This window comes from Equus przewalskii, chromosome 6 (genome assembly GCF_037783145.1).
Source record: "Equus przewalskii isolate Varuska chromosome 6, EquPr2, whole genome shotgun sequence".
Lineage (NCBI taxonomy): Eukaryota > Metazoa > Chordata > Mammalia > Perissodactyla > Equidae > Equus > Equus przewalskii.
Genome location: NC_091836.1, coordinates 12,639,437 through 12,657,519, shown reverse-complemented (window position 1 = coordinate 12,657,519; position 18,083 = coordinate 12,639,437). Strand labels below are relative to the sequence as shown.

The following is an 18,083-nucleotide window of genomic DNA, read 5'->3' as shown; positions in this document are numbered from 1 at the left end:
TTACACGGAAGAATGAATGTCCTGCCTCTTAATATTCTGAACTTTCTATAAATGAGCTTAAAATCATGTAGTACATATTATTTTCAATTAATATGTTTATAAACAGAACATATGAATGACATGTTGGTAACCCAGTTCCTTTTACTCAAACTTTTTGTTCAGAAACATATTCACTTTTACAGTTCATATAAAAATTTTTTAAAATGTTAAAAATTGCAGAAACGCATAATGGAAAAAGCCAAACTTTCTTGTAACCTACCCCCCCCGGGGAAAAAGTGAATTACTTCAGTTTTGTGATATGTTCTAGATTTCTTTTGTGTGTACAATCCATAATACATGCAGACCCACTGATGTCATGCTCTACATCTACCATACTTGCTTTATTCCCTTAATATATTATGGGTATCTTTTCTTGACACAACACATAGGTCTCTCCCATTCTTTTTAATGGCTTCATAGATCTCACTGTATGGCTATATTAGAACTCACTGATCCTTTTTTTCCAGTGTTGGATATCAGAGTTGTTTCTAAATCCTTTTGCTGTTATAAATAATAGTGCAATGCACAACCCTCGGGGGCAGCAATGGCAGCAGTCCCTCTACCACTACCAGCTCCATTACTACCATCTCACAATGATGACACTCTCACATTAAAATCTAAACGGTGGCTCTGTGTGCTACCATATAGGTGGAACACAGTGACTTTATCCCTCTATATACAAGTTTAAATCATTACATATTTATTATATATAAATCATATATTTATCAAGTATTTATCATATATGAATCATTAACTATTTAGTATTTCACTAAAAAACAGCAGACTTCAAAAATTAAATTCAAGAAACTTTTCACCAAAACTGTTCTTATATAACAAACCACTAAAAACAAAACTCTACATGCGCTAATTTTAGACATGATATAAAGGAGAGACAAGCCCAGTACAAATAAACAGGGTAGTGATTGCTGCCTATTTTCTCACTATATTTCTAAGAATTAAATAATGTCCATATGATATAGAACAATTACTATACAATTAATCTTATAAGCATTCAAATTCCTACCAGAATATAATACTAAACAGAGAAGAAGAGGAGAAAAGAACACTCTATATATTCATATATGTCTTTCATTTAACACTCTGGGTAAAAATATAATGTTATGTGGAAAAAGATGGTCCAAAATAGGATGTTTTCTTTACATAAAAAGAAAGCAAAGACAAAGGAGTAGACGAGGAAAGATTACCTTTGCACGACAATCAAATCCTTATTAGTAGAAAAATAAAACTGGAAAGAACCAAATCTTCAACCTTAAATGTGAATTAAATAAAACAATACAGATCTGGGCTTTATTCATACAAAAAAAGAATTTTTAGTTAAATGGTCCTTAGAAGAAGTCGAGTGACTTATACTTAATGCAGGATTCTAAGTAATCATGTTACACTAAGCTAACTGTTGAATAATCATGAAAAGCAGAGAAAGCAAGAGTGATATATTTTCTAGATTATCAAGTTGCACAGGCTACTGCAAGTTTAATTGAAGCATCTGTTTGGACTAGAGTTAGAATGGAGTACGGTCAGTAAATTCAAGGGGAAATCTGGGCTTCCCACAAAACTAAATTTACAAGAGGGAGGGACAGATCAAAATAAATTTAGAATGCCTTGAATTAAATTTATATTCTGATTTTAGACTGTCATAAATACTACAGCTTCTCCAATACAGAGTATATAAAATGAAGCGAATGTAAGTAGCAACATTTTATTTACATAAGATGATCTAAAACAGTGGCTCTCAAACTTTAGTATGTATCAGAATCACCTGGAGGGCTTGTTAAAACACACCCCTCCAGATTTTCTGACTCAGTAGGTTAGGGGTTGGCGTGATGCTGATACTGTTGGTATAGGGAGCACACTTTGAGAACCACTAATCTAAAAATAACAACTGAGAATTCTTTAGCTGGTATAGAACTGCTTTTTGAATATACTTAACTTATATACAACTATAATTATTCATTGTCAGGCATGATGGGCAGTTCAGAGACCAAACTATCAAGCACTACATGTCTGAGAACAGCACACAGCCACATCTGCCATAGGAAGATGAGGCACATGGCTCGCATTTATCAGGACAAAGAAGTCATAAGAAGGGTGATGCTTTTCCTTTTTTAAAAACCTTGAATGGCCCAAGCAACTATTTTGGAGAAGTAGCCCAAAATTCATTTCTTGTCCTCTAAGGACCAGATGGAAATGACAAGTAGCACTTTGAAGACAAGATGAACTGATGTGACCCACTGAATTATTACTAGTAACTTAGCTTTGAACCATTTGTAGTTGAAAACTCTTCACTTTCTCAATTCAAATGAAGAGCTTTTCTGTGTGCTGGCAAAATATTTTTTTTTCATACATGTGCCATAGCACTTATCATACTGGATTATTTGGTTATGTGTGTTTTCTTCCAGGCTAGACTGTGAAATACCTGAACAAAAGATTGTACACTAGGCATTTTTCTATTTATCATCTAGTAGCATGCCTACTACTCAGAAAGGGGAGGAATAAACGTGGTTGAAATTAAATCAAATGAAAGTGAATCAAAATCTTTTATTTATGCTTGTGAAACAAAATATTGTTTTACTCTTTCCATGTAAGTTCAATTTCTCCACTATTTGACACCACTTAAACTGAAGGCACAAGGATGTAGCAAAATCTTTTATTAAGTAAGTATTTATTGAGCTCCTGCTATATCCAGGCACTCGTCTAGGCCCTGGAGATACAGCAATAAGCAAAACAGTCCGTGTTTCACAGAACTTAAATTCAAACCATGAAGACAGATATGTACAGTACAATGTTGGCTAATGATAAATGCAGTGAAACAAATAATAAAGCAGCGTAAATGCAAAAAAAATTGGACATAGTCTTTTAGAAATGTGGACCAAGAAGGGCCACAGTGAAGAAGTGACCTTAAAGCTGAGACTCTAATACAATGCAAGTTCAAGCACGTGATGATCTGGGGCATGGGCATTCCGGTCAGGGGAAAAGTGAGGAGGCCAGGATGGAGGGGACACAATAAGCAAGGAATGAGGTACAGTGGTTCACTTTGTTTTTATGATCAAGGCTCAATGAGAAAACCTTTCATTTCAAACAGTAAAGGGTTGAATGGGTAATCCTAAAGGGGATTACCAACGCTAAAGGGTAATACCAATTTCTCCAAACCCATAGACAACATCTAAACAAGTCGGAGCCAGCAATAAGCATTTTCATCCAAGTCACATTTACATACAATAAAGGTAGGCCCTTAGACATGAGAAAGATGTGGGAGCTTTTCAAGGCTGGGCTATCATGTCTGACCAGTATACCAAAGTCTTTTGGGAAAGAAAAAAGATAAAAAATAGGCCCTGCATCAAGAAGGTAGAGAAAAAGAGGTTAGCGTTTTAATGAGATGTAAAGAGGGTGAGAAAATAAATTAAGATAAGAGAGAATGGTAAGTTATAATTGAAGTAATTCATAAGTCAGAATTACTTACCCTTGGGGAAAATAAATTTTTATGTAGGATTTACTCCTACTGGTTGAATGATATCTTATCTACTACAGCAAATACTAACTTCCTGCAATGTTTTAAAAACAAAATACTCCATGTCATAATACCGAAAGTGACTCAACACCAACTTCCTGCTCTTGCCTAAAGACCCTCTTCATTAGTAATGACTAACAAACTACCTGCAAGGTCTAACCAAACAAGAAAGTCTTGATTATGCCACAAGTTAGATGACCGACCTCTCCCTCTCACCTGCCCCACAATTCAGGAAAAAGAAGTCACTCAGGACACTGAAAGTTTACTAAACACACCCTCATGGGTGGTTCAAAGTACAGGACTACCAAGAAGAAGTTTCCTTAGAACATAAGAGTAGCAGCCGGAAAATAGATGCAATGATCTTTTAAAGGAATCTAATTCTGACCAATTTCAGTTTTGAAATTTTGGTCTCTTGTATTTCTGATGAATCACAAACTGTTCTGACTATATGCAAGGCACTGTTTTAAGTTCTTTGCAAGCAAATATTAACTCATTTAACAACCCCATGGCATAAGTACTATTATTATCCCTTTATACATGAGGAAACTAACACACAGAAAAGTTGTCCAAGATCACTTAGCCGAGGGTAGTAAGTGGCAGAGCTGGGATTCAAACCCAGATAGTTCTAGCTCCCCAGAATTCATGCTCTTAAGTACTGCACTGCAAGTATGACAAACATTAAGCAAAAGTAGCATTTTTAAAAAAATTTTTGTTCCCCTATAACTTTCATGAACCCCCATAGCTCCAGTCATGTCAGTACATGACTCTCACATCTTTACTGCTTCTCACAGGTTCAACAGTAGTACTTCTTCTCCAACCAACTGGATACTGACACTTCACAAAATATGTCCGCATATTTTGAGTGGATTTTACTTTAAAATAACAATTGCATCTGTTCCTCAAATAAAACTTTAATGTAGACTTTCATATTTCCATGATTAAGTTTAGCAGTAGCCTCTAAATGGACTTAATCAACTGCTACATTAAACATTACACGTACCACAAGATCATCTTGCCTCACCCTCCTCTGAGGAAGTAGCTCTCTGATTCAGGCTCTCTAAAGACCACAGGAGAGATTTTCAAATCTGTATTGAGCTATTCAAGGCCCTTTATAGTCAGGCATGACATAGCACTGCATAGATCCTGAAAGCGTCCACCAATATCATTCACACCCCTCCTCCCTTAGTCTTCTTTCAATCCTTCAACCTTCTCCTCTCCTCTCCCCAGGACCTCCCGGCAGAACTCCTCCTCCTCACCCTCCTCACTCAGCTTACTCCTACTCATCCCTCCCCAATGTGAATGCCATTTCCTCAAGAGGGCTTTGCCTACACAGTTTCCTCTTGTATTGCATCAGGTGCTTTCTCTTTGGTAAGATGATCCCATCACATTAGTAATCCATTCAATGTTAGTCCTCCCAGCCTACACGTCTACTCCTGTCTTTCCAGTACTTAGCAGCGTCATGCACTTTTCACCTCCACCACATCCCCAATGCACCCACCAACCAGCCTGACTCCTCCTAGCCTCCACTGAAATTCTATTTTATTCTCATGCTATACCTTTGTCAGGATTTTCTCAATTCTACCCCATTAAGACTTTTCCCCACCTATGAATTGAAATTGCACTTATTTTGATTCCTTGGATGCTTACTGAAGATTATCTTGTATTTGCTCTTTTACACTGAGTTTAACTATAGGCCAGGTAGTAGTGTGGGAAGAATTTATCATTCTGCCCTAGAATAGAGAAAAAGAGCTCTCACTTTTTTTTTTTTGAAATGAGTGGGAATACTGAATTTTGCAAGGTTGCTCAGGACAAAAATGGCAACATTTATTAGAAAGTATCACCAGGTTAGTTTGTGATACTGTGATCTGCTGACTTGTGCAGACTTGTGGTTTTCAAAATATACTGGAACTAAAATATATTCACCCCTGACTCTTCTGCAGTTTTGTTTCCAAAGGACTCTTCCATAAACACAAACATCTAAAATTCATATGCTCCATCTTGTAAGCACTAAACAATCCCTAATAAAGTTCTGCCCAAATTACTAAAATTTTTAGGTAGACAAATGGAAAAGGTTGTCATGTACAATAAACAAGAAATATTATTGTCACTAACTTTTTTTGTGGCTTTAATCAGTAAGTCAAACATGGAGCAAGTGCGTATAAATGCATTTATTGAAGAAAAATCAGTTTATAAAATCAAGTTTTAGTAAAAGAAATATGATTTCTAGTTTCCATAGTAACAGTTTTATTCTCAGGGTGAAAGTCATGAGCTCAGGCTAGAACTTTTTGTGTACAGGCCTAGAAGCCGGAAACTAAACAGATTATAAATAAACAGATGAACATTTGCTTCAGGTAAACAAATACAAGAGTGGTGGTGACTCCATTTCTTTTTTTCCCTTCGAATTCAGTGTTCTCCTTCGTCTTAATGGGTAGCTAGAAAATTCTTCTGCTAAATCAACAGAACAGGTGGATGAGCCCAAATCCCTGTAAATCACAATGGACAGTGTAGCAGATTAAGATGAAACTCTGGCCCACACATCTGAAGGCTACGTTGGAATCCTGGCACTGTTACTTACCTGCATTCTACTCACTAGCATACAGTGCCCCCAACCACTGTGCTCGTGCTCCCTTTATAGCAGATGCCTCACTGTATGCTAACCATCTGCCTACAGTCCTCTCTCTGCCCATCAGGCTCTAATGAGCCTGAAGTAACGTCTTGATTTTTTTGTTTTTGTATCCCCAAAGCTTAGCACTGCCACCAAACACAACCAAAGTTTGTTGAGCTAAAGTGATTAAGAACTTAGTGTAGAAAGAATGAGTGATTGATCTTGGTCAAGTCAATCTCTCAGATCCTTGGTCTGTGATTTTATAAGTCATAGGCTTTTTAAAAGTTGATAACACAGTGGGTTTCATTCCAGGGATGCAGGGATGGTTCAACATCTGCAAATCCATCAATGTGATACACCACATTAACAAAATGAAGAATAAAACTCACACGATCATCTCAATAGATGCAGAGAAAGAAAAGTATTTGACAAGATACAGTATCCATTTATGATAAAAACTCTAAATAAAATGGGTATAGAAGGAAAATACCTCAATATAATAAAGGCCATATGACAAACCCACAGCAAATATCATTCTCAATGGAGAAAAACTGAAAGCTATCCCTTTAAGAACAGGAACCAGACAAGGATGCCCACTGTCACCACTCTTATTTAACATAGTATCGGAAGTCCTAGCCAGAGCAATCAGGCAAGAAAAAGAAATAAAAGGGATCCACATTGGAAAAGAAGAAGAGAAACTGTCACTCTTTGCAGACAACATGATTTTATAGCTAGAAAACCCTAAAGAATCCACTAAAAAACTTTTAGAAAGAATAAAAGAATACAGTCAAGTCGCAGGGTACAAAATCACTGTACAAAAACCAGTTGCATATCTATACACTAACAACAAAGTCGCAGAAAGAGAAGTTAAGAATACAATCCCACTTACAACTGCAACAAAAAGAATAAAATACCTAGGAATAACCTTAACCAAAGAGGTGAAATATCTGTACATGGAAAACTATAAAACATTGTTGAAAGAAATCGAAGAAGATACAACGAAATGGAAAGATATTTTGTGCTCTTGGATTGGAAGAATTAACATCGTTAAAATGTCCATACTTCCTAAAGCAATCTATAGATTCAACGCAATCCCTATCAAAGTTCCAACACTTTTCACAGAAATAGAACAAAGAATCCTAAAATTTATATGGAACAACAAAAGACCCCGAATAGCCAAAATATTCCTTAGAAAAAAGAACCAAGCTGGAGGTATCACACTCCCTGATTTCAAAATATACTACAAAGCCATAGTCGCAAAAACAGCATGGTACTGGCACAAAAACAGATACACAGATCAATGGAACAAAATTGAGAGCTGAGAAGTAAACCCACACGTTTATGGACAGCTAATATTCGACACGGGAGCCAAGAGCATACGATGGAGAAAGGAGAGTCTCTTCAATAAATGGTGTTGGGAAAACTGGACAGCCACATGCAAAAGAATGAAAGTAGACCATTCCCTTACACCATGCACAAAAATCAACTCAAAATGGATTAAAGACTTGCATGTAAGACCCGAAACCATGAAACTTCTACATGAAAACATAGGCAGTATGCTCTTTGACATTGGTCTTAGCAGCATATTTTCAAGTCCCATGTCTGACTGGGCAAGGGAAACAAAAGAAAAAATGAACAAACAGGACTACATCAAAGTAAAAAGCTTCTGCACAGCAAAGGAAACCATCAACCAAATGAAAAGACAACCTAACAACTGGGAGAAGACATTGGCAAACCACATATCAGATAAGAGGTTAATATCCAAATTATACAAAGAACTCATACATCTCAACAACAAAAAAACCAACAATCCAATTACAAAATGGGCAAAAGATCTGAACAGAGATTTCTCCAAAGAAGATATATGGCTGGCCGACAGGCATATGAAAAGATGCTCAACATCATTAGCTATCAGGGAAATGCAAATCAAAACTACAATGAGGTATCACCTTACTCCGGTCAGAATGGTTATAATTAACAAGACAGGAAACAACAAATGTTGGAGAGATGGGAACCCCTGTACACTGCTGGTGGGAGTGCAAACTGGTGCAGCCACTATGGAAAGCAGTATGGAGTATCCTCAGAAAATTAAGAATAGATCTACCATATGATCCAGCTATCCCACTGCTGGGTATTTATCCAAAGAACTTGAAAACGCAAAGGCATAAAGACACTTGCACCCCTATGTTCACTGCAGCATTATACACAATAGCCAAGACTTGGAAGCAACCTAGGTGCCCATCAAAGGATGAATGGATAAAGAAGATGTGGTATTTATACACAATGGAATACTATTTAGCCATAAGAAATGATGAAATCCGGCCATTTGTCACAACATGGATGGACCTTGAGAGTATTATGCTGAGTGAAATAAGTCAGAGGGAGAAAGTCAAATACTGTATGATCTCACTCATAAGTAGAAGATAAAAACAACGATAAACAAGCACATAGCAAGGGAGAATAGACTGGTAGTTACCATGGGGGAAGGGGAGGGAAGGCAAAAGGGGTGATTAGGCTCACATGTGAGGTGGTGGACTATAATTAGTTTTTGGGTGGTGAACATGATATAATCTACACAGAATTCTGAATATATTATGATGTACATCCAAAAGCTATATAATGTTGTAACCCAATGTTACTGCAATTAAAAAAAAATAAAGAAAATTGAAAATAAAATTAAATAAATAAAACAAAAAAATCAATAAAAAAAGTTGATAACATTTTGCAGGATTTCCATATAAGATCTTATGAAATGACGGATTCATTAACACGGATTAGGTACTTAGTAAAGGTATAATTCCAACCGAAAATAAGAATATAAAAATAGGAATAACAAAGTAGACCTTTAATAATATTTCTATGGTTAAGTTTACTATTCTAGAGTCTTCTATCTGTGTAGTCCATGAACCAGCAGTATCGACACTACCTGGAAACTTGTTAGAGATGCAGAACCTCAGGTCCCACTCCAGACTTACTGAATCAGAATCTGCATTTTAACAAATCCCAGGCAATTCCTCCATACCTCACAAATGGAGAACCACTGATCTAGAATACAGAAAACTAACAAGTCAAACTTGTTTTATTAAAAACTCTTTTATAGAACTACCTATCATTAACTCAAACGTTACCAACATAGCAAAAGTACCATTCACTGGGTTACTTGGTTTAGGGGGAAAAAAATCACCTTTGATTTTAGCTTTATATTAAACTCTAGAAAGACAGCATAGTTTAGAGAAAACTGTAAAAGGTTTAGATTCAGACAGACCTGGGTTCAAATCTTGGATCTAATATTTATTAGCTTATTCTAACTCTGGGTAAATCCCTTACCTGCTTGATGCTAACCTTCCTTATCCAGAAAATGGAGCTAAACACTCTTCTCAATTAATTGTTGAAAGGAGTAAAAAGGGAAGAGTGTTGACATAGAGCAGGGCTTATAACAGGTATCTTAAAAAAAAGTCAGTTCCCTTCTCTTTCCTGGAATAGTTCTGCCATTTGTTCCAATAATATATATAACTTACTAAAATTCATGTATAATACAAAGAGGCAGATTTATGAGAAAATAAACCTGGGTCTTAAGGATGAAATGACCAGATAATAAAAAAAAAGGAAACCCACAGGTTTTCCATCTATAGGAGAAGGATCATAGAGAAGAGTCGTATTTTTAATGGTATCCCAAATTTTTCAGGATAAACCTCAAACTTCTTAGTTGATCACATAAAGGCATTCTGAGGATGTCTTCAGTCTCATCTCTCCACCATCCACCATTAGTTACATGGTGTTGGGGGGTTCAGGCCTCAGTAATCTCTCTCATACTGCTACCTTTACCTTCTCTTTTCTTCAGCAAACTTAACTCCCACTTATCTACTAAAATTCAGATCCTGAATCCACCCACTTCTCACCGCTTCCACTTCTATCACCCTGGTCCATCCTTGCCCCTCAATTATTACAACTGCCCCCTAACTCAACTCCCTACTTTTACAAAACTTATTCAGATCATATCACTCCTCTGTTCAAAATCTACAAGGCCCTATATAATATGGCTTCCAGGCTACCTTTCACTGACTCTTCCTAGTTGCAATGGCCTCCCTGCTATTCCCCAAACATGCCTCAGCACCTCTGAAGTGGCTATTATGTTATGCACCAAACATTCTTCCCCTTTCTCCCACATATCTGCATGGCTCTCAGTTCATTTATATCTCTGCTCAAAAGACATCAATTACAGAAGCCTGCACTGGAGAAGCTATCTAAAATATCATCTCCCTCTATCCCCACTCAGTCATCCTCTGCCCCTTAACTGGTTTATTTTTCTCTTTCCATCTTAAACTATCTGACACATTATATATTTGTTTATAGTCTATATTCTCATGATTTGCTCAGAAAACTTTCTAATATGCAACTCTTCAGACTTTCTTCAGTGCAACTTAGGTCTTTTAGATTTGAACTTAATAGTGTAGAGTTTTAGTAAGTAAATTTATAAAAGATAGCTTTCTGTAAGTTCATTCAGACTTCAGAATGCTCAAATAAAGAAATGAGATTTTGTTACAATTTCAACCTAAAGCATGCTTACCACCTCCTTATCTTATTGACATCAAAAGAAAATATTATTCTGGAAAACTGTCTATTGTTGCAGGATTTTTTTCATTTCACTGATGCTGCCTATATATGGTAATCTATGGATACCATTTTAAAAGAATTAGCATCTTAATCTTTCACACAAATATTCCTCTTATGAGTCATAAAATTATTGTAGCTACAGAGTAACCAGAAGGATTTAGAAATCAGTGGGAAAGACGAAAATAATATTCCAACACTTATCAAGAGAAGAAATAAAACAGGCATTTATTTGGTTCTCAAATGTAAATAATTTAATCTCTTTCTCATCTTCTCTACTCCAAAGCTGAGTAAAGTTTCTAAAATTCTACAAATAATCACTGAAGAAAAGTTGAACATGGATATTTCTACTTTAAGGGCCACTATCTAATAACTCATTTTTATAAGAGAGCTGGGGGCAATGAAGTATCTAAAATCTAAAATATAACGTATCTCAAAATTCTTTTCCTCTTATCCTTCTAAGTTAGTCTATTGGTTAAAGTAAGAGAAACAGCTTATATCCTTTTTTTCTTCATTAGGTTCAGTATTTACACTAAAATCTTAGTAACTTTCAGAATTTAAATGAACTTTACTTTCCCAAATGATTACTTCAACAGACTTCTTCTAATAGATTTTTAAAAATATTTGTTATTTGTGCTCTAAGATCAGGTCAAAGGAACTCCACAATCCTGAGCTTCTCTCTCGCTCTCCTTGCTTTAGAAGATAATCTCTAATATAAAGCAAAGACGACAGGGAGGAATTACCTCATCTGAAATAATCAAGCATATAATTAAATATATGAACACAGTACTCCCTAACACATTTGAGATTTAGATAGTTATTTTGGATATCATGATTCTCAAAGTGAAATAATCTTTTAAAAAATATTGATCTGAAGCTACTGAAAAACCTACTAACTCTACATATCCACCTTTCAACATGATTAATTTGGGTTTCTTCAATAAAGGCATGAAGAAATGAATACTTTAAAGATGTTATAGATTGTACACGCCAATACATCAAGTAATATATAAACACATGCCTCAATTCCAGAATAACTGAGTTTAAAGTTTTGCTGATATATTTGGGGGGTGAGGGGTTCTTGCCCTGGGAGCTTATTTTAGAAGCCCAGCAGGGTAGACTAAGCATAAAGAATGAGACTTTATCAGCCAACATCTATTGTTTCATTTGCCAAATGTTGCTGTCTTACGGGGGTATTTCGAGCTTTAATATTATTTAGAAAATATTTTTTAAGTTAAAAATCATGACTGGAATCAGTTAACATCAACAGCGATCTCCAGTGGAGAGGGAGAAACAGGCTTTCACCATAAGAGTAAAACAGAGGCCATCAGCTGCCCCAAGACAAGTGGCATGCTTCTTTAAGGAGCAAAGTCAAGCCATCAAGATTAAAAAATGCCATGTGTAGGGCATCAGTGGCTTTAACAAAGACTACAGAAGAACTTCTATACTGTAGAAGATACGATAATTGCAAGCTAATGTCATCTGCAACTTGACTGGACCTTCTCACTGAATTATTTTTTTCTATTTCACACGTATTTTTATCTTCATATTCCCTATACATTGTTTATTCACAACTTTTATTAAAATGAAATGGACTGGTCCATATTTTTAAACAAGAAAAATGGTTCTTGTTTCCATATTACTAACCATTTTTCAGGAGCTTAATCATCAAATAAATCAAGACACAAACTATATAAAACAAACCAAGTTTCTTAAGGATTAGTTATATTGATTCTGGATTATTATGTTTTTGCTTTTTACTATTTTCCCTTGTCCTGTGCCATCTTTTCTAATTCATCTAAATTTCCAGATGAGGAAAAAGAAAGCAGCAATTTTGGTTTTAAAAAAGATATTTGAGATAGGAGCTTGAGAGTAATTAATAAAACATACTGTCTCTGTCTTTTACTTCATTCACTGCTGACTTTGGGCTTTGTTACAGTTTTATTCCTGTTTGATATACTTTGGTATAGTCTTGTTCCATATATTATGACTTCAGATTGACAATTTCCAACTTACAGTAATCAAGAACTTTCAGAAGAATGAGAAAAATTTTGACTGATGTAAAAGAAGAAAACCATAATTATATTTAAGACTCTACCATCTCTACCAAATAGAGAATCTATGTGAATCTGAAAGCCAGAAGATAACACACAACCCATATCTGATGATAAAGAGTGTAGAGATAAACATAGCTCCAAAGACAGTGCAGTAATAGATTTTTTAAATTATTTTAAATGAGCAGCAGTGGCTATCATTTAATATAAACTGAATAAATTGTAAAATATCAGATCACATTTATTTATCCACTATACATGCAATACATTATACCAAGAGTTCTGTATATTGTTTATAATTTCTAACTGTACCAATCACATTATATAGATTGTGTCGTCTAATCTTTACAATAGCCTGTAAGTTTAGTGTTACTATAATAATTGTCATCCCCATTTTCCAGGTGAAGGAACTGAGGCACAGGTAGATACAGTGACTTGTCCAAGATCTCACAGGCAGTAAGTGACAGAGCTGGGACTCAAACCCACGTCCACCTGTCTCCAAGAGCCCTTCATCTTGACCCCTATTCCGAATTCGCTCTCAATTCACTCCAAAGGTGAAAAGTAGAACTTCAAAGTTTGCGAATTACAACACATGAAGTAGGAATTATCAACTCCTAAAACCTGTTGTCAGCTTTGCAACTTCTCACACATCCTTACCTTTTCTGTGCTTTTTAAAGTTAAAAAGCTTTTATCTACCTTTTACCTGCCATTTTTACATTTCACATCTATTCTATACCCGCCATTTTTCTTGGTAACAATCTCTCTTTCCCATTTGTTCTTTTGTGCTCTGACAGAGATGACACAAAGCAGAGAGACTAAGGCAGCTCTGTACTACTTACTCACTTTGCTTCCAAACATTTTCCCCAGTTAAGGGGTTTAGCACATTCCTCTAACATGCATCATCTTTCATGATAGAGAGGGCATTTTCTCCACCCATCTTGAGGTATTTCCTAGGAATTTCATGCAGGTTTTCATAATAGGGAAATCTGAAAGTGCTGCATTGGTAGATTTAGGCATTAGTCAAATAAATTTCCTACTATAAAATGTAAAAATAACGAATTCTTTATAATGTACCTGTAATAAGACATTTGACTTTGGATTGTTATCAAAGGAACATTTTTTAAAAAGCAGATAATTGCATTAATTGATTTTGCTTGATTTAAATCAAGGCTTATGATTTTTAATGGTCTTAAATAGTTACCAGTCCTTCAATGTAAAGTTACTTCTGGATCATCAGAGTATACTTTCTTGACTTTATTTTGCTTGACTTTGCTTTAAGATTCAGCAATTTTGTGGGCCACTGTTAACAAACTACTACTAAAAAATTTAGTATCTTCATATCAAGAGAGCTGGTTAAAGAAGTAGTATGACTTTTCTCTCCCTAAGTCTTTATTTTCTAGCGTCTAACACAAAAATCACTAATGTTTACCTGACTCTTAGTATATAGAAGTATTTTATACAGATCCCAAGCATGCATCAAAAGGCTATTAATGTGCTACAAGCATAATACACTTAATATAACTTCTAAAGGGCAATCAAGTAATTTAATAGGGTTTATATATAATTTTATATATGTATATATTCTATCTTTTAATGTAAAGTAAAATAGAACCATTATCTTACTGAATTATTCAAATTTCCTTTTATTTTTTCATTTTCTTTTCGTCACCTTTCAAATTCCTTTCATGAAGTCCATCGTCATTTATTTGCCAATTAAATGGTGAGTTAAAGAATATGAATTAATCTTCTTCATAGGATTTAGTAAGTTTTGCCTCTAGAACCCTTTCCAGGTGCACCTTTAAGCAATTCTCAATTACATATATTTAGAAATCTGGCTAATTACAAACCACAGCTCTCCAGTCTAGCAATGAAATTCATCATTTCAACCTCATAATTTGAAAAAAGACTTGCAAAAACAAAAGTAAACTGACCATTTTTGCTTAACTGAATTAGACTGAATGAAAGAAATAGGATTTCATAAAATCTTAGAATTAGAGAGAATCTTAAAAGATCATTCAGTCCAGCCAACCACGAAAAATTATACAGAAAACAGGTCTGGAGAGTCTAGAGAAAATGAAAGTTTTTAAGGGAAGTGGTCTGATTAGAAATAATCGGTGCAGAACACAAAGCTAGACTCAAATATTTGAATGAGGAGAATTCTTTTTAATAAAGAGCAAAACCAGAAAGTTCTTTGTAAAATAATTAATGATAAAAAAGTAAATCAAGTTGCATTTAGCTTGATTAACCTAATAAAGTGCTCCAAAAGAGTGGTGTAGCTTTCTCTTTTATCTGAAGGCTTCAGATTAGCAGTTTGAGAAGGCATTCCCTTCAGGGCGAAAACTGTCCGTAGATACCGGGCTTAACTGGAAATCACTTGCTGCTTTGTTACAGTAAATGCCCTCGAAACTTACTTAATAACCCTCACAATTCTCTTTCCTCATTGTCTCCAGGCTCTAAAAACTCTTTAAAAGATTATTTTCCAAGCACAGACAAGCATCACTTTTGCTGCTCTTCTCAAGGAGAAACGTAGGACTGAGAGAGAGATCATTTTCTCTTAAAGCTATGTGAGAAAGTACGGCACTAGAGAATGCACACCCACCAAGCACCATGGGTGCTTTCCAGATGGAGAAAAAGAAGTCTCTAGGTTGAAATGCAATTAACATGACATTATGGCTGTAATTTTACATGAACATGAGGTATATCAAGATCACAGGTCCCATCAAAGAGAACAGTTCAGTGGTTACCAGGGGAAGGGGGCTGGGCGGGGGCAGAGAGGAATACTTAGATGGTGACAGACAAGTAATAATGTACAACTGAAATCTCACAATGTTGTAAACTAATATGAATTCAATAAAAAAAAAAAGGAAACGATTACAGATCCCATGACATTCCAAAGCATTCCAAAACCATGTAGAAGTCCTTTATTCTTAAATGTCCACTGAACTGGAAGAAACGAAAGACAAAAATCAAATGCACGTAATTCAGAGTAAAAAGAGGTATGTACTGGGCCAGCCCTGGTGGCCTAGTGGTTAAGTTCAGTGCACTCCACTTTGGTGACCTGGGTTCAGTTCCCACGTGTGGACCTACACCACTCTGTTAGCAGCCAGGCTGTGCTGGTGGCCCACATACTAAAAAATAAACAAAGACTGGCATGGATGTTAGCTCACGCTGAATCTTCCTCAGGGAAAAAAAAAAAAAGGCAGGTACTATACAGATGTTATCAACAGCCTCAATACCTGATTTGACAGTTAAGCCTCCATTTGTGTTCGTGACCAAATTGAGAATAATCCAGTCTTAAATTTGTCCCATTCTGAGAACTTTCCTATATACTTAAATTTAATACCTTATCTCTCATTTTGAAACTTTAGGTGACTCTTTTTCCTTTTTAGGGTCAGTTTTTGTTTTTCGTTTAAAAGACAAAGACCTCTAGTGTCCTCTTTAAATATTCTCTCTTCTTTGAGGTATTTTAAATAGTGCCTCCAATGCATTAGTGTGCCCTATCCCCTCTGCTTTCTCTGAGGCTTTACTCTGTCACTTATCTTAACCCTGGTTCACATTACCAAAGTCTGAATCCTGGCTTCTACCACTTAAAAGCTGTGTAATTTGGGGAAAGGTACTCAAGTTTTCTCATATGTGAAGTGAGACTAATAACAGTACCTAACTTAAACGGCACTTAAGAGAATTAATTCAGATAGTACAGAATGACCTGAGCAGAATGGTTGGCATATAAATCGGGTTTCTTATAATTATTGAATACCTTCTACTACTATTTAAACCTGCTCAAGTCTCTCTGGGGATGGCTTTTCCCATTTCAGGTTCTCCCTCCAACTATCTCCAAGTCTTTTTTCATACACTCCCTTCCCCCCCCACCCCACTCACTACAGCAGCACTTCTTGCCACTCTACTCAAACTGTTCCTGCCAAGTCACCTCTCTACTAAATACAGCTGTAAGTAGCATGCCCACTAATTTATATGCAATATATATAAACACATTTCATATTTTACAAACAAAATGCCTACCTGAACTAACATATACACAAATATCCTAAAACCCACTAAAAACAATTTGATACATACTTTTGATTTTAAATATAAATTGAAAAATAAATTCTCCCCATTTCCTTAGACCATTACCATCAGAAAATTTAACAGAAAAAAACCAATATTCTAAAAGAATCAAAATCAATCTTGTTAGATGCTAAATGCTTAATCTTCCAAAATAGATTTAAATTAATGAGTTTTGTTACTTATTTCCTAAGTAATAGTTTTAGATAGAGCATGACAAAATGAATAATGTGAATCATCTTCTTTGGACCATAAATACAAGGCAGCTTTCACAACTTTTATTTGGAAATTTGATAATTAAAAAAGAAAAATAGTTGCCAAATAAAAATACTAGTCAATAGATACTTGCATACTTTTTTGACTTAAAAATTTTTTAAATTTAAATTAAATGTCACAAATTAAACATAGATTCTGAAAATAAGTAAATGTATTCATATTAAAATAAGCTAAAATAGAAGACTTAGGGAATTAATCTTTCTTCAACAGTTTATATAAAGAAAGTTTATGACAAGAAAAGCTCAGTCACAAATCTTGCCTTGATTTTTGTACAGCTCTTAACTCTTTAGCATTCAAGTACTCATAGGCAAGAGCAGAGAGTTAGGGAACAGCAGAAACATTCCAACACATTGGCATCATCTTTAGGGGCAGAAAAACATTTCAAATTCTGTGAGTTCTCCTAGTCAAGGATCCTTTTGTCAACTGACTGTACCACCCTCTCCACCTCCACTAGTCCCTCCCAAAGGCTGCTGTTTAAGAAAATCTATGGTGCAGCTACCACTATTGGACAGTTTCTTGGATAGGGAAGATGGATGGGCTATGAAAGAGACAGCCATCAACACCACTAGGCCTGCCAATTACTGTTGTTGCCATCTGAACCCTGAACCAGGGTACTCAGCAAAGGAGGTAAAGTGTGGGAGGCAGGGGTGTGGTTAGAAATCCAGCCGGGGGGGGGGGGGGGGGGTCAGCCTGGTGGTGCAGCGGTTAAGGTTGCACGCCCCGCTTCAGTGGTGGCCCAGGGTTTGTTGGTTCAGATTGGGCACAGACCTACAAACCGCTCAACAAGCCATGCTGTGGTGGCATCCCAAACATAAAGTAGAGGAAGACTGGCACGGATGTTAGCTCAGGGACAATCTTCCAAGCAAAAGGAGGAAGATTAGCAACAGATGTTAGCTTAGGGCCAATC

The 18,083-nt window shown here is 35.8% G+C and overlaps 1 protein-coding gene across 12 annotated transcripts in view; it reads right to left on the bottom strand.

Annotated features, from left to right (window-relative positions):
• Window positions 1-18,083, bottom strand: part of YAP1 (Yes1 associated transcriptional regulator) — a 110,227-nt gene that overhangs the window by 40,711 nt on the left and 51,433 nt on the right. The window lies entirely within an intron of this gene.